The sequence below is a fragment of the Balaenoptera borealis genome (genome assembly GCF_965194805.1).
Source record: "Balaenoptera borealis genome assembly, chromosome: 8".
NCBI lineage: Eukaryota > Metazoa > Chordata > Mammalia > Artiodactyla > Balaenopteridae > Balaenoptera > Balaenoptera borealis.
Window position 1 is genome coordinate 67151953 of NC_138865.1, and position 23346 is coordinate 67175298.

Sequence of the window (23346 nt, forward strand, 5' to 3'; positions counted from 1 at the left end):
TCTAGAAAAATATGCTAGAATTACATTAACTTTGCTGCCTAGCATTGTAATTGACATGTTGTCATTTCTGTTTGCTTCTTATTAATGTTTATGTAAAGAATAGAACTCCAAAGAGACTATTCTGATACTGCTTTATTAATTCAATGCTTATTGAACACTGACCACATGCCAGGCCGTGTGCTAGTCAACGAGGATATAAAGATGAAAAGACAAAGTTGAGTAATTGTATTATGTTCTGAAATGATTAATATTATTTCACAGAGTGCTTTTCTTGGAAGAAGAAATGGTTGGGTCATTTTCAGTAAAGAAAAATTTTGTGTTCTCTTTGAATCTATTTGGTAAATTAATGATAGTTTTAGGTTTGGGGTTAGGTTCAGCTTGGGTATATTTACTGATGAAAAATTAGAAATGTGTAGGCTATTAAATTTTAGATTTATTACATTAATGGTAATATATAATTTAGACTGAAATTTTGTTATGTATGAGCACATTCACTTGATTTTTAAATCATTGTACATGGCTCGGACACTGAATTATATAGTATGAAATATTTATTTTCAGTTATGCACCCAAAAAGAAAAATATTATTTTGAAGCCATGTTTGTTTTGAGGAAAAATTGAACATGAAGACTTCAAAGCTTAAAAAAATTATATTAGAATAGGTGATTATCAGTGTTTTTCCTCTCTTGAAAAATCTTTCTGTGATTATATGTATCTTTATAATATACACAAACAAATAAACAGGGAGAGCTGCAGTTGTAGACCCCGTACCTTAGCATTAGCAACTGCCAGTCTACCCACAGGCTTCTGGTAAAAGGTTTTTTGCACATATCATAATAAAAATCAATTCCACCATAAAAGCTGATTGGAAATGTATATTTCAATAGAATATTTTGCTCATGTTTTTAGCATTTAAATATTTGCATATTTAAAACCTTTAGGAACTTGAAAGCAAAGGAAACTCCATTAGGTTAGATTTTTTTTTTAAAATGTGTTAAAATTGATATAAGTAACACTCTGTTGGTGTGCCTCTTTAATAATTACGTCAATTAGAACTTTCATTTGCAATATAACTGTCATTTTCAGGAACCGGAAACCCAAAATGCACACCTCTGAAAAAAAGGGAAAAAAAAATCTGCCCATGTGATAGATAAAAGGGAAGAGACAGGCTTCCAAATTATAATGCAATCACACAGGAGGACAAAAATTTCTTGAAGTTGTGAATAGAGATTATTATACAAAGGAATGTGCCCTGTTCTAAAGATGTGCTTAAATTTAAACTTTTCTTTTCACCTTCTCTTATGTTATTTTCTGCTGTATGAGTTCATACTTTTTTTTTTTCCTAATGATCACTGCCCTTATTTTCTAAAATTGCTCCATGTTTCTGCAAAGTTATCTACAGAGAGATGTTTAGAACCACTAACCAGGCTTTCAGTGACTTCTGGTTTAGGTAATTGACTGGGTAGCTTTCTTGCCAATTATTACAGAAACTAATATCATGCCTCAGAGTAGTGATCACACTGTCAGGGAAAATTCTTTTTTCAGTTACATGCTTCTGTAGCTTACATAAGTATGGAAAAAACCTGAACGAACTTTTTGGCCAACCCACTAATTTAACCTGAATCTTAATACAAGTCTGTCCGCTTAATGTGTGTGTGCAGGCACTTAACTACCGTTATTTCTTGAGTACTTCTCATGCAAATTGATAAGAAAGAAGCCCCCCTCCCAACTTTTGTATACAGCAACTATTTGAAGATAATCTTTCACAAAGTTTTCTTTTAGCAAAATCTTTTCACAGCTAGGAAAATCTAAGTGTGATGTTTTGAGTATAATGTTTTGTTGTAATAATGGTTTGCTAATAAAATAATTAGAGAAATAAAACACGTCTGAATCTGTCATTGCTGCAGCCTTGCAGAATGGGCAGAATGGGAGCGCCTCTGCCCCTGATCTCTCTACCCACTGAGCAATCACCACCTTCACATAGGTGTCTGTTGCAGCCAGCAACACCTCAGATTACTGTTTGGAAATAGTTCAACTTTAGGCTCTATCTCAGGCAAAAAGAGAGTTGATGAAAAACAGATGTGTTTAAATTGGTGCTAGAGGGAACTGATGGTGTATTTTGTCTACAGCATCCAATATTTGGCTTTTTCTAAATGAAAAGTTACTTTTAAAAAACCTTTCATGAAAGAGAACTTACATTGAGAAATTTCATACAGTTATATTACTTCCAATTATTTCCCCCTTGTTCTTTATTTCCTTACATCTTGACCATTTGTTTTGCTTTTTTTCTCAGTGACTATGTTGCCTCCTCTACTTTGTCTCCTCATCCCACATTGGTCAGCAAGTGATAAAGGCTGCATGTTCTTACTTCCCAAGAATTTCAAAAACCTCAGTCACTACATCAAAAAGTCTAGACCATTAAGCCTTTGAAAAATTCACTTAACCAAGTTAATTATAACTAATGTGTTCACAGTTCCTTAGGAATGTGTTCATATATATGAAACTTGTTGTTAATAATAAAAATAGCAACACTAGTTGGAATACTGAGCTAGGGAGATGGTCATTCTACAGATTTACTAATTGAAGGAGAATGAATCTCTATAAAATATAAGATTCTTTCCTTCCCAAATCATCAGATGTCTAAGTACAGTTATCACAATTCAGTTTTTTTTAATGGTCATTTCCATGAAGGCACAGGTTTGTATTTGATTTGCCTTTTTGTTATTACCAATCATATAAATCTTTAAAATAGAAATATATTATCTTTGGAAACTACCCAGGAAGAACTAGTTTTACTTTAAATCAACAAATGGTTAAATATTATTAGAAGGAAATTACTTGATTCCTTGAGTTTGCTGGTCTTTATTATCAGCTTATTAAAGCAATAAAAACATGAATATAAACTACAAACTAGTAATAGAATATCTGGAACCAAAAGAAAATAATAGATAAGAAAAAAAAGAAAATTGTTAGTTCTGTTAATCTACAGTTCCCTTTGAGAAAGCACATATCTGTTGCTAAGTAAAAAGATTAATGTTGAAAGACCATATTAAATTATAGAAGAAACTGCTTTGAGGGGTATGGTTATGAAAAAACAGTTATACCTATTTACACATGCCTTAGTGAGATTTTTACAGCAACATTATTTAACTGCTAGAGCCAATTTTTAAAAAATCTATACCTTTCACAGTAACTATGCTAACAATCAACAGGAGATATAAGATATACACAGAAGCCTTAAAATTTGTTTCATATTATTATGAGATGTTCATTGTTCAAACCAGCTATTTCTTATTATTGAGTAGATGATAGGAGAAAAATAAAGAATACTATTCATCACCCCCTGCCCCAACTTCCACCAATTAAGAGACAAGTGAAAATGGCAGGATGAAGTCTCTTTACTATAACATTGCAAATTATTTTATTTTTTTAAATTAATTAATTAATTTTATTTTATTTATTTTTGGCTGCATTGGGTCTTCGTTGCTGCACGTGGGCTCTTCTCTAGTTACAGTGAGCGGGGGCTACTCTTCATTGTGGTGCGCAGGCTTATCACTGTGGCTTCTCTTGTTGTGGAGCATGGGCTCTAGGCACACGGGCTTCAGTAGTTGTGGCACGTGGGCTCAGTAGTTGTGGCTCGTGGGCCCTAGAGCGCAGGCTCAGTAGTTGTGGTGCATGGGCTTAGTTGCTCCGCGGCATGTGGGATCTTCCTAGACCAGGGCTTGAACCCGTGTCTCCTGCATTGGCAGGCAGATTCTTAACCACTGCGCCACCAGGGAAGCCCGCAAATTATTTTTTAAATCCATGAATTATTTTAATAAAGAAACATGTCGATAAAACTAATAGCTAATTTTTACTGAGTGCTTACTAAATGCCAGCCACTATTCTGAGCATTTTATGTATTTTCTTATTTTATTTCATGATAACCTAATAAGGAGATCCAATTATTATTCCCATTTTATAGATGAGGAAACTGAAGCCCAGAGAGGTTAAGTAGCTTGCCTGAAGTCACACAGTCAGTATATAGTGTATATAGTAAGATTCAAACCAGGGAGTCTGACTACAGCATTTGCAATTTTACATAACAATACTTGTCTCTTTCTGCTTCAAGTATTTTTTCGCAAAACATATACGAAAGCCCAGGGTAATTACCTAATATGAGAAGGTGAGTTACCCTTAAACAGTTTGGCTTATGAATATCTATGTAGTAATTGCACAGTAATGATACAGGTAGTGTGAGTAGGAGTTTTAAGATAAAATTTAGCATAAGCCGTGGAAATAAGAAATACACTCTCCTGGGACTTATTGTCAATGAAAATTAATTTATATGAGCATATCAACCCTAAGCAATTAATCTGAATTATGATAGCATCTTTATTGTAAGCATCTATTACAACTTGGCAAGTGCCACTTAATTTATTCTAAGAGTTCCTCTCTGGAGCAGTCCTGAGGAAAGCAGATTATATAACAGTTATCGCCATGTCTAAAACAGAAATGGGAAAAAACCAAAGGCAAGGAAAAATCAGGAGATTTATTCCACAGTGTTCAGCCTGTTTAAGTCTCATTTTGATTAAACCCTAGTTCCCCAGCATTGTCGTTCTAAGAGATTTGCTGCCTTTCCCCCTCTGGATATCATAGTACCAATGTCAGAAATCTAAGAAATGAGTTCAGTGCTGTCCAGGCCAGGCCAACTTCTTACCTCTGTGCATCCTTGCAGCTAAGGAGGTTGGCCTAGGACTGCCCAGTTGAGGAGAAGATGCCCACACCCTTCAGCATGTTAGCAGTGGGTAAGGGGGAGGTGTATCCAAATTATCTGTGAGGCTTTCCAACCAACCCTTCTTTCCCCAAATTTTATACTGAACCTAGTAAGTCACCAGCTTCAGGGTGTCTTGGCTAGCTAAAAGATTGAGGACAGCTGAGATGGACAAAGCACAAAAATCAATGCACATACCAGGACACCTATGCGGCTGCCTGCTTTGTTGCATGGTTCGACAGTTTAGGGCCAAGCTTACCCTTGTTTCAAGGCCACAGACCCTGCCTTTGACTCTGGAGGACAATCTCAGAAATGTGTGCCACTGATCACAGGATGACACACAGAACGCAGAGCTCAATCAACACCAGTTTCTCACTGCTTCTGACCAAAGCTCTAAGAACTGGTCAATGCGACATCACCTTTGTGCCCAACAGCACATCCTTTGTTTCCTACATGTGACAAACTACTTCTGTGGAATTTTCTAATAGAAAACTAAAATATGCTACCCTCATGAGAAATACTATGATAATCTAGATAAAATTAGTATTGCAGTAGGTTATGACTTCCTTCTTTTATCTTAACCTTTCCCCCCAGACAATGTTTTAGGACATCTTGGCTATTTTCTTTTCTACCCTGAGTAAACAAATGTCATCAATTGCGATTGCTTCAAAGAAAGTAATCTTATTTTGATTTAGCACAAATCAAAATCATATTGCTTCATCCAAAGTTTACTCAAATCAATGATTTTAGATAAAGTTAATGATGCTTTACGTACACACAAACATTTAACCATCGGAGACAAATTTAAGGTCTTTTGTGGCCAACATCGGCTCAGCAAATTATTTTTCTGGCTATTAGGATATGCTATATATCCTTCAATTGCTGTTCCTAGAAAATCTTGCTAATCTGATATTTAGGGTAGAGAGACTTAGTAGTGTAAAAGAACAAATGTCCCTTGTTACAATTTTTCTGACAGTTGAGCATTACGTTAGTCAATAGATTTTTTTAAGTCATTTTATATTTGGAAGACATTTAAAAATTCCTCCCTGAAAATGTTCCCACTTAACATGAGATGTGGAAGGCAGCACAGATGTGGATTTGACTGGCTATCATCATCCTTTGTTTCCTACACTCTGGGCTTGCCTTTTTATAAATATTATCTCTAAGTCTCACAATAACCTTGCAAGGGAGGTATTACTGGCTGCATTTTACAGGTTGAGGAAACTGCGGTGTAGAGTTCCATGCTTGAGATCAGATAACTAGTAACCAAAGGAGGCTGATAATCTGGTCTCTCTGGCTCCAGAGCCACAGACCCCAACTTAATTTGGTGAATCATGTAATGCCACAGAGAATAAACATTGTAGAGTAAAGGTGAGAATGATGTAATAGTATTCACATTGTGCCCTTGGACCCTGTGGGGATAGAGCCCAGGCAAGAAGGGTCTCCAGGCTCCACAGCCTGCTTCTTTGACCCTCTCTGCCTGACACCACTCTGTTTGGCCTCTCCTGTGATTTTTCAGATTCTGAAATTGATCCAACATCAGGCTGCCTTAATTCTGTCAACATGTTCAGGTCTACCCCTGGCAATCCATGGTTTTACAGGATAATTTTACTTGGAGAAAGGCAAGCAAAATATAAACAAGGACTTAACTATGTACGAGTGGGCAACTGCTGGGATTCTAAACAAAAACACCCCCCTAGCCTGAGTCAAATGAAGGCAGGCACCAGGATTTCAGAACCTTCTAGACAACTTGCATTGGGCCCCCTGATTCCACTGCGTTTTGACAATGAATATCTGACCCAAAAGATTCCTTCTTAGTGCTACTGGCCACACTACAACAGCTTTCCTGGTTGTTTACATTTCAGACCCCTGAAAACTTCACCCTTGCTCCTTTCTCCTCCTTGATATTTCTCCTTGGCATTTCAGTTTTCCAGACGTACATTCTGGCTGGGAGTTCCCATGGGCTCTGTCCCTCAGGGAAGGTCAGTCCTACTTACTGTGAAGCTAGTTTCTCCACTTCATCTTCATAATGGCTTTAGATCACCTAGGAGAACACCATCTTATCCTGGAGTATGTGCCAGGATCTCTTCGCTCCAAGAGCCAGAAGCAAACTCCCATCACCTCCTGTTTTCTCCCTGGGCTCACTTCGAGTCACCCACTAATTTTCTATCTTTTTCAGAGAGCTTCCAGAGAGCAGCTCAAAGCAGAGATGATGGGCACATCTAGGACTAAGCAATCAGAGTTCTCCTCGATCAGTTTACCCTCTCTGCCCACCTCTCCGGGTTCTCTTTGATGACTCATGACTCAGGTGTTGTCAGAGGAAATTGAAAGTCTTCCTGAAGTCTTTTAATCACCCTCTCAAAGCACAGGTCATTTTACACAGAAGGAGAAAGAAAACTATCCCACTGACAGCTAGGAGCTGACCTGGCACTATCAGCTAGTCCATGGTGTTCTCCTGTGGAACACAAGTAGTTTCACAGATCACCACCATCAGGCAAGACCACTCTGTAATCATGTCAGGAAACAGACAAAGATATGAACATTGTCCAAACTGCAGAATGACCAAGTATCCCCCAACACTGACTAATATGAGTGCTACTGCATCTTTACTATTTACCACTTAGATCTGCTTGGTTCCTCTCACCTTCTCGATAAGAAGACTTAAGATCTCCAATCATGGAATTACTCCCACTTCCTGGCAGCACCCTGTCCAAATGATCTTTGAACCTCCCCCAAATCACTTGACATAAGTCCATATGGTATAAATCTTTTTCTAATACCTTGTCACTGAGACTCCCCACAGTTCCCCATAGTATGTGTCTTCTTTACTGCAACAAGTCCATGAACCCTACTTTTTTTGACTATAGGTATGTTCCTGGTATTCTTTAGCTGGAGGACATTGATATCACTATGATAATGTGATAAATGTCTACTGTTTATTTAGCGCTTACTATGTGCCAAGGTCTATTCTAAGCTCTTTGTATATATTAATACCTGTAATCCTTGTTACACATCATGAAATGGGCATGATAATTAGTCCCATCTTGTTGATGAGGAAACTGAAGCACGGGGAGTTTGAATATGTGGTAGTCCTGTTTCCCTGAAGAAGGATATTCCCTCATGAGTTTGGGCAGTCTTTAAGCTACAGAACAGGCCAAGAAAACACTTCATTTCTCTATGATCTCTAGGACCGAGGTGACTGAAGGCTAGGCTAGTTCCCTAGGGCTGTTCCAAATGGAGAGAAGATCCTTTCCACTTGCCCATCTTAAGCCAAAACCTCAAGGGCCAAGGGGAAAGAGTAGAAGCGTGAGCTCATTTCTGAAGAACTTTTATTTTCTTCACTGCAAAACATGATCTCCTGCCAAGAACAATGATTTGATATATATAGGGTTTAAGGTATATTCTCCATGATATTCTCCATATAGCCTATGATATTTGAACACTTACTATGTGACAGGTATAGTTTCAGATGTTTACTAGTCAACATAATTAATATCTCAGTCCTCATCACACTCAATTTCTCAGCAACTCTTGACACAATTGACCATTGATCACTCCCTCCTTGAAACACATTCTTCAGTTCCTTTCTGGGAAAACACACCTCTTAGTTCTCTTCCTACTTCCCTGACCACACCAGCTCAGTCCCCTTTGCCTCCTCTTCTCCCTGACTCCTGCATATTCCTGGAGTGGCCCTGGCTCAGATCACACTTGTCTTCTCTTCTCCATCTATACTCACTTCCTAGGGGAGCTCATCTAGTCTCATAATTTCAAATACCACCTATTTAACTGATGACTTCAGATTTCTATTGCTAGCCCAGACTTTGGCTGTAACTACAGACTGCTGACTTGACATATCCATCTGGATATCCACAAACATTTTAAACTAACATATGCAAACCACAATTCCTCATTCTCACCCATTCTGACCCCATTCTTATCCATCAAATCTGCTCATCCTGCAGGCTTCTCGATCTCCATAAGTGGCACCACCATGCTGTGGTCAGGCTACAAACCTGGGATTGCCTCTTACTCTCCCCTTTTTCTCACATCCCTTTATCAAGTCCATCAGAAAATGATTTTCAGCTCTGAATTCTAAACACATACAGAATCCAACCACTTACCACCTTCACTGCTGTCACTCTACTCCAAACCCCCATCTTTTGCTTGGAATAGTGCTACAGCCTCCCAGCTGCTTTCGCAGTTTTTACACTTGCTCCCCTACAACTTCTTATTTTCTTGAAGTATATCATAGACACAGTGAAGTGCACAAATCTTGTGTGCAGAGCTCAATGAATTTCTACATACGTTTATACCCATATAATTACCATCCAGATCAATATATAGAATATTTCCAGCCCAGGAAGCTTCCTCCTGCCTCTCCCACTGCTAAAAGCAACCATTATCCAGACCTCTGCCTCCATAATTTAATTTTTAATGCTTCATACATATGGGATCATACAGTATGTACTCTTTTTCGTTTTTTTTTTTTTTAATTCATGTCTGTAAGATTTATCCACATTTTTAGTTGTAGCAGTAATTCATTCTTTTTCCATGATTTGTAGTATTCCATTATATGAATATACCATAATTTATGTATCCATCCTACTGTTGATGGATATTTAGATTGATTCCAGTTTGGGTCTATTATGAATATTGCTGCTATGAGTGGTAAACGTATGTGCTCTTGTCTCTTGGGTACATCATATTCTTCAAAGTCAGACTGATCCGTTAAAATGTCAAATCACACAGCTTCTTGCTCAAAGCCCTCCAGCAGCTTCCCATCTTCCTCACAATTTTTACTGAAGTTCCAGCAAAGGCCTACAAGACTTGTTCTCAAATACGGTCCACTTTTTAAAAGCATCAACACTGGAGCTTGTTAGAAATACAGAATCATGTGTCCCTCCTTGTCCTACTGAATCAGAATCTGCTTTTAATATATCCCCCAGGTGATTCACATGCATGTCTGAGAAGCTCTGCGCTTGGTGATCTATCCCTTCGCCATCACCTCTCTGACCTCATCATCTACCACTTTCCCCCTTGCTCATTCCTCTCTGGCTACACCGGTTACTTTGCTGTTCCTTAGACACCCCAGACATGCTCATCATTGAGAGGTTGTCTGAGCAGGACCTGGTCAGCAATTTCTTCTCCTGACCCAGTTGTCGGCTTGCCATGTGACCTTAATTTCACAGTATGGTAGCTAACTTCTTTTTACCCATAAAGAATGAACCCAGAGTATAATTATAGGTGAAGGACATGGGAAGACTAAGATTAAGTAGTGGTGATGGGGGAAAGGGGAGAAACAGATGTCAGGAAAAAAAATACATATATATGGGGATATATGTATATGTATAGCTGATTCACTTTGTTATAAAGCAGAAAGTAACACACTATTGTAAAGCAATTATACTCCAATAAAGATGTTAAAAAAAAAAGGCAAAAAAACCCCATATATATTGGGCTTCCCTGGTGGCGCCGTGGTTGAGAATCTGCCTGCCAGTGCAGGGGACACGGGTTCGAGCCCTGGTCTGGGAAGATCCCACATGCCGCGGAGCAACTCGGCCCGTGAGCCACAACTACTGAGCCTGCGCATCTGGAGCCTGTGCTCCGCAACAAGAGAGGCCGCGATAGTGAGAGGCCCGCGCACCGCGATGAAGAGTGGCCCCCGCTTGCCCCAACTGGAGAAAGCCCTTGCACAGAAACGAAGACCCAACACAGCCATAAATAAATAAATAAATAAAAATTAAAAATTAAAAAAAAAACCCATATATAGCCATGCATGTATATATACATATATACATATATATATACATATATACACATATATACACACACACACATATATATACATATATACATATACATATATATACATATATACATATATATATATATGTGTATATATATATATATATATATATATATAAAATTAGGCTGAAAGATTTTTCCATATCAGAATATATAGCTGCATAGGAATAATGATGATGATGATAAGAACAGAAAAAACATCTAGTTTTTATTAAGTATTGACTCAGCCTGAAAGTGGAATTGCTAGATCAAGGGGTAGGTACATTTAAAATAGATGTTTCCAAATTCAACCATAGGGTTGTATTATTTCTACATGCTATTCTCCTTAATAATGTAATCCTCAAGACAACCCCATGAGGGTAGTTACTATTATTTTCTATATTTTACAGATGAAGAAACTGAGGTACAGAGAGATTAAGTGACTTGCCCAAGGACACAGTGTTAATAAGTGGTGGCATCAGACTCAAATGCAGGCAGTCTGATTGCAAGGCCCACACTCTTAACCCTTCACTGTGCCTCTCTCGTGTAACCATCACCACCATCCAACTCTAAGAACATTTTCATCTTTCCCAACTGAAACTCTGTACTCATCAAACACTAACTCTCCACTCCCCTCTCTCCCCAACCCCTGGCAACCATCATTCTACTTTCTGTCTCTATGAATTTGACTCCTATAGGTACCTCATATTAGTAGAATTATATAATATTTGTTATTTCATTATCTGCTTATTTCAACTGGCACAATGTCCTTGAGTTTCTTCCATGTTGGAGCATGTGTTAGAATTTTCTTCCTTTTTAAAGCTGAATAATATTCCATGTATATGCCACATTTTGTTTATTCGTTCACCTGTTGGTGGCCATTTGGGTTGCTTCTACTTTTTGGGTATTGGGAATAATACTGCAGTGAACATGGGTGTGTAAGTGTCTACTCGAGTCCCTGCTTCCATTGCTTTTGGGTATACACCCAGAAGTGGAATTACTGGATCATATGGTAATTCTGTAATTTTTTTTAAGGAATTGCCATGTCATTTTCCATAGCAGCTGCACCACTGTACATTCCCACCAGCAACGTACAAGGGTTCCAGTTTTTCCATATCTTTGCCCCGGGCCAATACTTCTTATTTTCTGTTGTTGTTGTTCATAATAGCCATCCTAATAGGTGTGAATTTTTTTATTTTTCATGTATAAAATCTGTTAATCTTTTCCTTCATGTTTCCTGTTTTTCTTGGAAAGGTCTTTGACTTCCTAAGGTTATACAAGCAGTCTCCAAATTTTCCTTATAATATATTTATCACTTCATTTGGTACATTCAGGGCTTTGATTCACCTGGAATTAATTTTCTATTTGATTTAAGATAGGGAGTACTAACTGTCTTCTTCCAGACTGAAGAGTCAATGATGCAAGTGTCATTCCTGATAGTTCATGCCTTTCCCTTTCTACCACTCTGACTTTCCTGTGGCTCCCCAACCCCCCAACCCAGGGCCAATACTGAGCCACTGTTGTTTTTAATACTTCCTATCTTTGCTTGCTTATCAATGCTATCAAATTAGGCTTATTTTTTATTGCAAGAAAGTGAGTGTGAATAAACAGCCCATAATAAAAAATGTACCTCTTTCTTATGAAAATAAAACATTCAGGAGGATTATAAAAGAAAATCTTATGGCTGTTATCATTTGCCTTATATATTGAGGTGCCCCTATGTTGGGTGCATATATATTTACAACTGTTATATCTTCTTGGATTGATCCCTTGATCATTATGTAGTGTCTTTCTTTGTCTCTTGTAACAGCCTTATTTTAAAGTCTGTTTTGTCTGATATGAGTATTGCTTCTCCAGCTTTCTTTTGATTTCCATTTGCATGGAATACCTTTATCCATCCTCTCACTTTCAGTCTGTATGTGTCCCTAGATCTGAAGTGGGTCTCTTGTAGACAGCATATGTACCAGTCTTGCTCTTGTATCCATCCAGCCAGTCTGTGTCTTTTGGTTGGAGCATTTAATCCATTTACATTTAAGGTAATTATTGATATGTATGTTCTTACTGTCATCTTTTTAATTGTTTTGGATTTGTTTTTGTAGGTCTTTTTTCTTCCCTTCCTCTTTTGTTCCCTTCTTTTGTGATTTGATGACTATCTTTAGTGTTGTGTTTCCGTTGCTTTTTCTTTTTTGTTGTGTATCTATTGTAGATTTTTGGTTTGTGGTTACCATGAGGTTTTGATATAGCAGTCTGTATACATACAAGATTGTTTTAAGTTGCTGTTCTTTTAATATCAAATGCATTTCCAATATCCTGCATTTGTGCTCTCCTCTTCTCACTATTGCTCCTATTGATATCATATTTGTGTGTGGATGATTTCCTACCTTTACTGTATGTTTGTCTTTACTGGTGAGCTTTCCAATTCATAAGTTTCTTGTTTTCTAGTTGTGGCCTTTTCTTTTTTGCCTTGAGAAGTTCCTTTAGCATTTTTTGTAAATTTCGTTTGGTGGTGCTGAATTCTCTCAGCTTTTGCTTGTCTGTAAAGCTTTTGATTTCTCAGTCGAATCTGAATGAGACCCTTGCTGGGTAGAGTATTCTAGGTTGTACATTTTTCCCTTTCATCACCTTAAATATATTGTTCCACTCCCTTCTGGCCTATAGAGTTTCTGCTGAAAAATCAGCTGATAACCTTATGGGGATTCCCTTGTATGTTATTTGTTGCTTTTCCCTTGTGGCTTTTAATATTTTCTCTTTGTCTTTAATTTTTGTCAATTTGATTAATATATGTCTCAGAAATATAGATCATGGAACAGGATAGAAAGCTCAGAAATAAACCCATGCACCTATGGTCAATTAATCTACGACAAAGGAGTCAAGAATATACAATGGAGAAAAGACAGTCTCTTCAATAAGTAGTGCTGAGAAAACTAGACAGCTACATGTAAAAAGAGTGAAATTAGAACATTCTCTAACACCATACACAAAGATAAACTCAAAATGGATTAAAGACCTAAATGTAAGACTGGATACTATAAAACTCTTACAGGAAAATATAGGCAGAACATTCTTTGACATAAATTACAGAAATATCTTTTTTGATCCACTTCCTAGAGTAATGAAAATAAAAACAAAAATAAACAAATGGGACCTAATTAAACTTAAAAGCTTTTGCACAGCAAAGGAAACCATAAACAAAATGAAGAGACAACCCACAGAACGGGAGAAAATATTTGCAAACGATGTGACTGACAAGGGATTAATCTCCAAAATATACAAACAGCTCATGCAGCTCAATATCAAAATAACAACTCAGTCAAAAAATGGGCAGGTCTAAAGAGGCATTTCTCCAAAGAAGACATACAGATGGCCAAAAAGCACATGAAAAGATGCACTACATCGCTAATTATTAGAGAAATGCAAATCAAAACTACAGAATGGCCATCATCAAAAAGTCTACAAACAATAAATGCTGGAGAGGGTGTGGAGAAAAGGGAACCCTCTTGCACTGTTGGTGAGAATGTAAATTGGTACAGCCACTGTGGAGAACAGTATGGAGGTTCCTTAAAAAACTAAAAATAGAGCTACCATATTATCCAGCAATCCCACTCCTGGGCATATATTCAAAAAGATACATGCACCCCAATATTCATTGTAGCACTATTTACAATAGTCAAGACATTGAAGCAACCTAAATGTCCCTCAACAGAGGAATGGATAAAGAAGATGTGGTACATATATACAATGGAATATTACTCAGCCATAAAATAGAATGAAATAATGCCATTAACAGCAACATGGATGGACCTAGAGAAGTAAGTCAGACAGAGAAAGACAAATATCATATGATATTTGTCCATTTGTATGTGGAATCTAAAAAAATGATACAAACGAACTCATTTACAAAACAGAAACAGACCCACAAACTTAGAAAACAAACTTATAGTTACCAAAGGGGAAAGGTGGTGAGGAGGGATAAATTAGGAGTTTGGGATTAACATATATACACTACTATATATAAAATAGATAATCAACAAGGACCTGTTGTATAGCACAGGGAAGTCAACTCAATATTCTGTAATAACCTAAATGGGAAAAGAATCTGAAAAAATATATATATATGACACTGAATCATTTTGCTGTACATCTGAAACTAACACAACATTGTAAATCAATCATACTCCAAAATAAAATAAAAATTTAAAAAAGAAACCACTAAAAAAAAATTTGTTTACAAAAAGCCTGTGTGAAAACGTTTATAGCACAAAAAAATCTTATGACATAAAACTCTAATTACATTTATGTTTATTTCTCAGTTTGACTTCTCTCTCCCTATCTGTGGCTATTTAGTTTAGGTTTTTATTTAGCATTGTATTTGAAAAGAAATGAGTGTCACTACAGGGATTAAACAGCAGCAAATCTAAGACTTATTGGTCATGACTGGGTCAGGCTCACCTTTCTGCAGAACTCTGAGATCCATACAAATCAGAACAGGACAACATGTAAAAATAACATGTTTTTCCATTTCAGGAATTAATGATTATTTTCTTATAATAGTGAGATGATATTTTATTTTTAAATTGCATGTGAACATGAATTATCAGAAGTATCTTTTCCCAGAAATGGGTAACTAAATAATGAATTCTTTCTACAATCTACTTTTGTTTTCATATTGAAATCAGGTTTAAATAAATTTCTAATTTAAAGGCTTGCCTAAAATTAATTAGAATTGGAAATGACTTGCCCCACAAATTCTTCCCATTAACAATTATTTTATCACTAGGTTAACCTTCTGGTGTTAACTGGATTCTGATTTTAGCTGCTATATAAATGTATTTTCCTCTAAATGAAAGAATCTCTAGATTAACAGCCATCTAAGCTGAGCTCCCAAAATAGCTTGCAAAACTGGTGATGAGCCGACATTTGAGCAATGTTTTAAAGTAAGATAGATCAGCTCAACCCACCCTTTTAACCAAAACTTTGCTGTGGTATATATTGCACCTCTTTAGGGCAAATAAGGTCTAATACCCAGGGAGGGTGATGTGAGTATTAGGGATAGGAATGCTTGAAGAGAAAATAGAAACATTTACAGAGAAAAAACAATATTCCTCCCTGCCTCCTGACATTGCAAGGAAAATTTTGGTGGTGTGTTTTAGTATGAAAATAGAAAATGTATGGAATATAAAGCTTAAAACTATTTATGAAAAGGACTATATATATAATGCTAAACAGTTTTTTCTTCCCTCTTTGATAAATATAAAGGTGGAATATATTATTATAAAATGATTTATAAAGTCTTTGCATCTGAATAGAGTTATTTCTTACCAAGTGGCTCAGATGTTTCTGAACAGTTCTTGAGAGCGGAACATGAAAAACCTCGTTAAGACACAGGAATAATTGTGTGGTCAGGCAGCTATATCACCACAAAGCATCATCATTTTTGTTAACGATTTAAAATAAATGCATGCTGTTACTTACTGATGCTGAAAGGCTACTCTGTCCCACTTCTATTTTAAAAAAATCTTTATTGAGTAATTCACATACTATAAAACTGTAGGGGTACACATTGTACGGGTACCATTCAATGATTTTTAGTATTTTTATAGAGTTGTACAACCATCACCATAATCCAGTTATAGAACATTTCCATCATCCCCAAAAGTTCACTTGTGCTCAAGTATAGTAAATCTTTGATCCCAACTCCAGACCCAGGAAATCATTAATCTACTTTTTGTCTCCATAGATTTGCCTTTTCTGGACATTTCACAGAAGTGGAATCATACAATTTGTGGTCTTTTGTGTCTGGCTCCTTTCCTTAGGATAATATTTTTGGGGTTCATCCATGTTGTGGGATGTTTCTCCTCCAAGGGACTTTTCGAATCAGTTTGTCAAGCAAATTTTTTTTTTTTTTAAACATCTTTATTGAAGTATAATTGCCTTACAATAGTGTGTTAGCTTCTGCTTTATAACAAAGTGAATCAGTTATACATATACAATATGTTCCCATTTCTCTTCCCTCTTGCATCTCCCTCCCTCCCACCCTCCCCATCCCACCCCTCTAGGTGGTCACAAAGCACCGAGCTGATCCCCCTGTGCTATGCGGCTGCTTCCCACTAGCTATCTATTTTACACTTGGTAGTGTATATATGTCCATGACACTCTCTTACCCTGTCACATCTCACCCCACCCCCTCCCCATATCCTCAAGTCCATTCTCTAGTAGGTCTGTGTCTTTATTCCCGTCTTGCCACTAGGTTCTTCATGGCCTTTTTTTTTTTTTTTTTTTTTTTCCTTAGATTCCGTATATATGTGTTAGCATACTGTATTTGTTTTTCTCTTTCTGACTTACTTCACTCTGTATGACAGACTCTAACTCCATCCACCTCATTACAAATACCTCCATTTCATTTCTTTTTATGGCTGAGTAATATTCCATTGTATATATGTGCCACATCTTCTTTATCCATTCATCTGTCGATGGACATTTAGGTTGCTTCCAGGTCCTGGCTATTGTAAATAGAGCTGCAATGAACATTGTGGTACATGACACTTTTTGACCTATGGTTTTCTCAGGGTATATGCCCAGTAGTGGGATTGCTGGGTCGTATGGTAGTTCTATTTGTAGTTTTTTAAGGAACCTCCATACTGTTCTCCATAGTGGCTGTATCAATTTACATTCCCACCAACAGTGCAAGAGTGTTCCCTTTCTTCCACATCCTCTCCAGCATTTATTGTTTCTAGATTTTTTGATGGTGGCCATTCTGACCGGTGTGAGATGATATCTCATTGTAGTTTTGATTTGCATTTCTCTAATGATTAATGATGTTGAGCATTCTTTCATGTGTCTGTAGGCCATCTGTATATCTTCTTTGGAGAAATGTCTATTTAGGTCTTCTGCCCATTTTTGGATTGGGTTGTTTGTTTTTTTGTTATTGAGCTGCTTGTAAATCTTGGAGATTAATCCTTTGTCAGTTGCTTCATTTGCAAATATTTTCTCCCATTCTGATGGTTGTCTTTTGGTCTTGTTTATGGTTTCCTTTGCTGTGCAAAAGCTTTTAAGTTTCATTAGGTCCCATTTGTTTATTTGTGTTCTTATTTCCATTTCTCTGGGAGCTGGGTCAAAAAGAATCTTGCTGTGATGTATGTCATAGAGTGTTCTGCCTATGTTTTCCTCTAAGAGTTTGATAGTGTCTGGCCTTACATTTAGGTCTTTAATCCATTTGGAGTTTATTTTTGTGCATGGTGTCAGGGAGTGTTCTAATTTCATACTTTTACATGTACCTGTCCAATTTTCCCAGCACCACTTATTGAAGAGGCTGTCTTTTCTCCACTGTATATGCTTGCCTCCTTTATCAAAGATAAGGTGACCATATGTGTGTGGGTTTATCTCTGGGCTTTCTATCCTGTTCCATTGGTCTATATTTCTGTTTTTGTGCCAGTACCAAACTGTCTTGATTACTGAAGCTTTGTAGTATAGTCTGAAGTCAGGGAGCCTGATTCCCCCAGCTCCATTTTTCGTTCTCAAGATTGCTTTGGCTATTCGGGGTCTTTTGTGTTTCCATACAAATTGTGAAATTTTTTGTTCTAGTTCTGTGAAAAATGCCAGTGGTAGTTTGATAGGGATTGCATTGAATCTGTAGATTGCTTTGGGTAGTAGAGTCATTTTCACAATGTTGATTCTTCCAATCCAGGAACATGGTATATCTCTCCATCTATTTGTATCATCTTTAATTTCTTTCATCAGTGTCTTATAATTTTCTGCATACAGGTCTTTTGTCTCCTTAGGTAGGTTTATTCCTAGATATCTTATTCTTTTTGTTGCAATGGTAAACGGGAGTGTTTTCTTAATTTCACTTTCAGATTTTTCGTCATTAGTGTATAGAAATGCAAGCGATTTCTGTGCATTAATTTTGTATCCTGCTACTTTACCAAATTCATTGATTAGCTCTAGGAGTTTTCTGGTAGCCTCTTTAGGATTCTCTATGTATAGTATCATGTCATCTGCAAATAGTGACAGCTTTACTTCTTCTTTTCCGATTTGGATTCCTTTTATTTCTTTGTCTTCTCTGATTGCTGTGGCTAACACTTCCAAAACTATGTTGAATAATAGTGGTGAGAGTGGGCAACCTTGTCTTGTTCCTGATCTTAGTGGAAATGGTTTCAGTTTTTCACCATTGAGGACAATGTTGGCTGTGGGTTTGTCATATATGGCCTTTATTATGTTGAGGAAAGTTCCCTCTATGCCTACTTTCTGCAGGGCTTTTATCATAAATGGGTGTTGAATTTTGTCGAAAGCTTTCTCTGCATCTATTGAGATGATCATATGGTTTTTCTCCTTCAATTTGTTAATATGGTGTATCACATTGATTGATTTTGTCAAGCAAATTTTTAAAAAATTCCTGTCAACCAGGTGGAAAGTCCTTTGTTCAACAATGCTTTTAATCCCTCTTATTTCTTGCTTTGGCTTCCTCCATCTTCTGAAGCATTTTAGAAGAATTATTTTATATTACTATGAATGTAAGAAAAGCACATCAAAGTACAGAAATACTTTTTACTGGATTAAAAAAAACCCTCTAGTTTTGGGGATTCCATGGATACTGAAATGTAGGGTCAGAAGCACACGTAACTCATTGAGAAGATAGAAGTGAAACTAAAGAATATTCTACATGGTCACAGTTGTATTCACTGGGGTTTCGTTTTGTCTTTTTGTTTTATTTTGTTTTACTTCTCTTTTGCCTTGGCTTGTATTCTGAAAATAAGTACTTTATTAATTTCCTGGCTATTATTATAAAAGGTGTTAAGTAGTATTACTAAGAAGTAAAAGAAACACCCAGGATGTACGAGAGCTACAGGCACTGGCAAGTTACTTAATCATTCTTACCACCAGTTTTCTCATCTGGAAAAATGGGATATTAGTGACACCTGCCAAACAGACTGTTATAAAGAGTAAATGACTCAATAACCATTAGCCTTTAAGGATACTATGTTCATTTCTGTGGAAACTTTGTCTTTTTCTCCTGAAACGTATCTTTACCTCCCTAGGCTTCAAGATTTACAGAAATGTATTTCTGATTGACACTATGTAGACTGCTGCTGCTTTTCCCATACAAGCCTGCTCTCCCTCAACAACTACAGGCATATTAAAACAAAGATGCTCTAATTCCTTTTTAGTCTCATAAAAAAAAAAAAAATCCCACCAGGAAGGTACTGTTATTATCCCCAGTTTACAGATGAGAAAACAGGCTGTTTAGACATGCTGTGACTCACCTAAGGTCACAAGGCCAGGAAGAGTCAGATAGAGCCACATTTGGAAAACTGCAGGAAGTCCAGCTGACCAAAGCTGGGAAGGGCTACAGTAGAAAATGAGGTGGGGCACAGATCTGGTCCAGAGGGCTCAGAAAGCTGAGTAGAGCATTTATACATGATGTGGCAGAAAAGAGAAGTTTTAGAAGTTTTTGAGCAGGGGAATGACAGGAGCAGAACTTTTTATTATATTTAATTTAAAATATTTTAAAATAATCTTGCAATCTTATGTCTATTTTCGAGGCAAATAATAGCAGCTAACTTTTACTGAATCTTTATTAAAGCTCTGCTCTAAGACCTTAACATGTAGTTGCTCATTTAATCCTTACAACAACCCTTTAAGGTAGGCATTGTCATTTGCCCCATTTTACAGATGAGAAAACTGAGGCACAGAGAGATGTAAGAACTTGCCAGAAGCTACACAGCTTGCAAGAGCCAGGCTTCAATTTCAGGCAGTCTGGCTCCAGTGTCCATAGTATTAACTTCTGGGCCACAGTGCCTTTTAGTTAATAGATCTATACCACAGGCTAGACATATAAGGATAACATGGGGCCATTGCAGTACCCAAAGTCTAAGGTGATAGGGATTTGGATTTCAGGGGAGGCAGCAAGAATGGAGAAAAGGGGAGATTTCAGAGGAAAAGCTGGTGGTAGAATTTCTGGACTAACTAGATACGTGGGGGGTTAAGAAGAAGAGTGAGTTGAAGATGGAAACCAAAGTTTTCATTCCTCTGGGAGAATCATGGAGCCTCTGAGGAGTACAAGGAGCTGGCAGGGGGGCTGGTCTGGAGGAACTAACAGTCACAGTGCAGGGAGTGCTGAATTCAGTGTAGTACCAGGAACACAAGTCAGCCAACTGCAGCTGGCAGCATTGCTCAGTGAGTGGATGGGGCTCCGGACAGAGATGTGGGCATCTTCAGCAAAGAGAAACTTTGAAGTCAGGAAAACAGGTGAACTGTCCTAGAAAGAGAGAGCAAAGACAGTGAAGGAAAAAGGCTCTAAGTCTAGGTAACCATTGGGACAGGAGACAAGAGGAGAAAGCAAGACAGAGGGGCTAACATTCCAATGCCTGCAGTGCAAAACTCCCTTTCAAATATGCCATCTTCTTTAGGAGAGCATCCCTGTAAGGTAACTATGTTGCTCCTAGAGATAGAGAAAATTGGAGTCAAGACATTTAGGGGGCTTGTGCACAATCACATAGCAAGTTAGTGACAGAACTAGAATTTGAACCCAGTCCAAGTGACTCCAATGTCTGTCTCTTTCTATGAGCAAAAAGCTGTGGAAAGATGAACGTGCCTAGTCTGGGTGAGGATTGCTGGCTGTGGTCTAGGGGAAGACTGGCAGGACATGAAGCCCAAGAGGTAAATTGGAATAGGATTTTTAAAGGCCATGTCATGTCTAGGAATTAAAGAACCAGTAAAGTTTTTTAAGCAGGAAAGTAACATGGGATTGCTTTTGAGATAGGAATAGAAATGTAAATAAATATAGAGAGAGCCATATAAAAGATGGATTGGAGGGAGAAGAAACTAGGATAGAGACAGATTCGTGGTAATATAGTGCTTTTGTTGATGGGTAATGATGCTCTGAGCTGGAGCAGGAACAGCAGGAAGAAGGCTGGATTTAAGAGGTGTGCAGAGACATTTAGGTAAGACTTGGCTGTCTCTCTCCCCGTGGAGATGCTCGGAAGACAGTTGGAAACACAATCTACCACTGAAAAGAGCTCCAGGGTAGAGATTTAGAATTCAGACGTCATCAGCAAGAAGTGGTAGTTGGATCCTGGAAAGTGATAATATCACCAGGAGCTGAGAAGACCAAGAGGAGATGGCTGAGAAAAAAATTCTAGGGGAAAGTAAACAAATAGAGGATTTGAAGGACTTTCTCTGGAAAAGGTTCTAGTACCTCTATGTTTTTAGGAATTGCCTTTCCCCTTTGTATTTCATTTATGGAAGGGGAGCAGGTCTTGACTTTTCAGAACTTCCTTAGCTTCCTGTTCTGCCCTCACCTTGAGCACAGACACTAGTTTCCTTATAGAGCCACGGGCTGGCCTTGTTCTCTCCCAGGGCCCTTGGCCTGAGCCCCAAACCCACGCTTGCGCAACAGCGTAGGAGAAGCCACATCTCAAGAAATGTTTAGAAATCAAGTCTGCAGGCCGTGGTCGTTATTTGGATGTGGTGGTTGCCCCCAGTTCTCTGAGAAGTTAGATATGACAACGAGGAGGAGGTCACAAGAGCCTTAGGAGGCTCACATTCAGAGAGTGCTGGTCACTGAAATCACTGTAGGGATGGGGGCATGAAATCAGAGACAGTGTGTAGAGAGGCTCTTTTAAGGGGAATTAAACAGAGTAATTCAGTTCAGCCTGTACCCCGGTAAATTTAGAGCTCATTACGCAGTGTCTTTTTAAAATTCTTGTATTAATTATAATAGAAGGCCAAAGGCTTTTCAGATGATCTGTAACGACATACCCTGCCTGCTTTACTCCCATTTTCCTCACTGACTTGATTATTGCCAGTGTACTGAGAGTAGACTGCAAGGTTGGGCCTTGGAACAGGCAGGCCTGGGTTTGAATCCTAGATCTGCCATTTGATAACTGAGTCCACAGGGAAAATCAATCGAACTCTGATCCTCAGTTTCCTCAACTGTAAACTGAGTCAATACATCCTCTGCTCAGCTTCCATTCCAACTCCCTTATGGAGTGCCTGCCAGCACAACAGAGGCTGGAAAGCCAAAGGCAGATTTCTCAGACTCTTGCAGCTGGGTTTCACATCTGACATGGTTCTGCCAACTAGGCACACCTGAAGGAAACCTGGGAGGTGGACATGGGCAGTATAAAGCTTCTAGAAGATGTTGGATCTTCTTGTAATCACTGTAGTGGAGCTGACTGACATTTGGGAATGTGGAGGTGGAATTTCAGTATTTGGTTCTGAGCATCTATGACAGAAGGCAGTAGCTGTGGGGTTCCCATAAGAGAGTCCCCTGTTCTGGCTGAGCATTTCTCCCTGCTATGTTATTCCTGATAGTATAGAACACAAACTAACTTCCATGGCTCCCCTAGGAATTCTTAACCTGCCAAATACCTTGCAATAATTCCCATTCTGTTTAAATTACTAATTGGAGTGGATTCCATTATCTTCAACTCATAGACCAGCCTCATAGGGTTTTGCAGGCAAGTCAATATATGTAAATTAAGTACAGTGCTTAGCACCTGGTGAGCCACATTATTATTCCTATCAGTGTATCAGCTGCCACAATAAAGTAGAAGTAAGCATCTTACAATATCTTAATGATTTTCTAATTTTATTTTTGAAGCATATTTTGTTTCTAAGATTTTTTGTTCTAAGTATTATAGAATAGAGGTCTTAGCTTTGTTCACAGCTAGGATTGACATAGAGGAACATTAATTATCAAAGTAAGAAATATGTACTCTTTAAAATGAGGAAATCCAGGATAAAAGAAAATACGCTTATTATTGTTTTTTACTTAAGTTCTGGAATTGTCTTCAACTTCAGTTAATAGC

General features: G+C 37.7%; 1 protein-coding gene across 7 annotated transcripts in view; it reads left to right on the forward strand.

Annotated features, from left to right (window-relative positions):
* The window catches only part of PLGRKT (plasminogen receptor with a C-terminal lysine), a 50662-nt gene that overhangs the window by 19084 nt on the left and 8232 nt on the right, over window positions 1-23346 (forward strand). The window contains exon 5 of one of the 7 annotated variants that reach the window (XM_082404464.1): window positions 1087-10512. The exons of the other annotated variants lie outside the window; for them this stretch is intronic. The gene's annotated coding sequence lies outside the window, so the exon portion shown is untranslated. Of the gene's footprint in view, window positions 1-1086; window positions 10513-23346 lie in introns of those variants that run through there. 7 annotated transcript variants of the gene reach the window in all.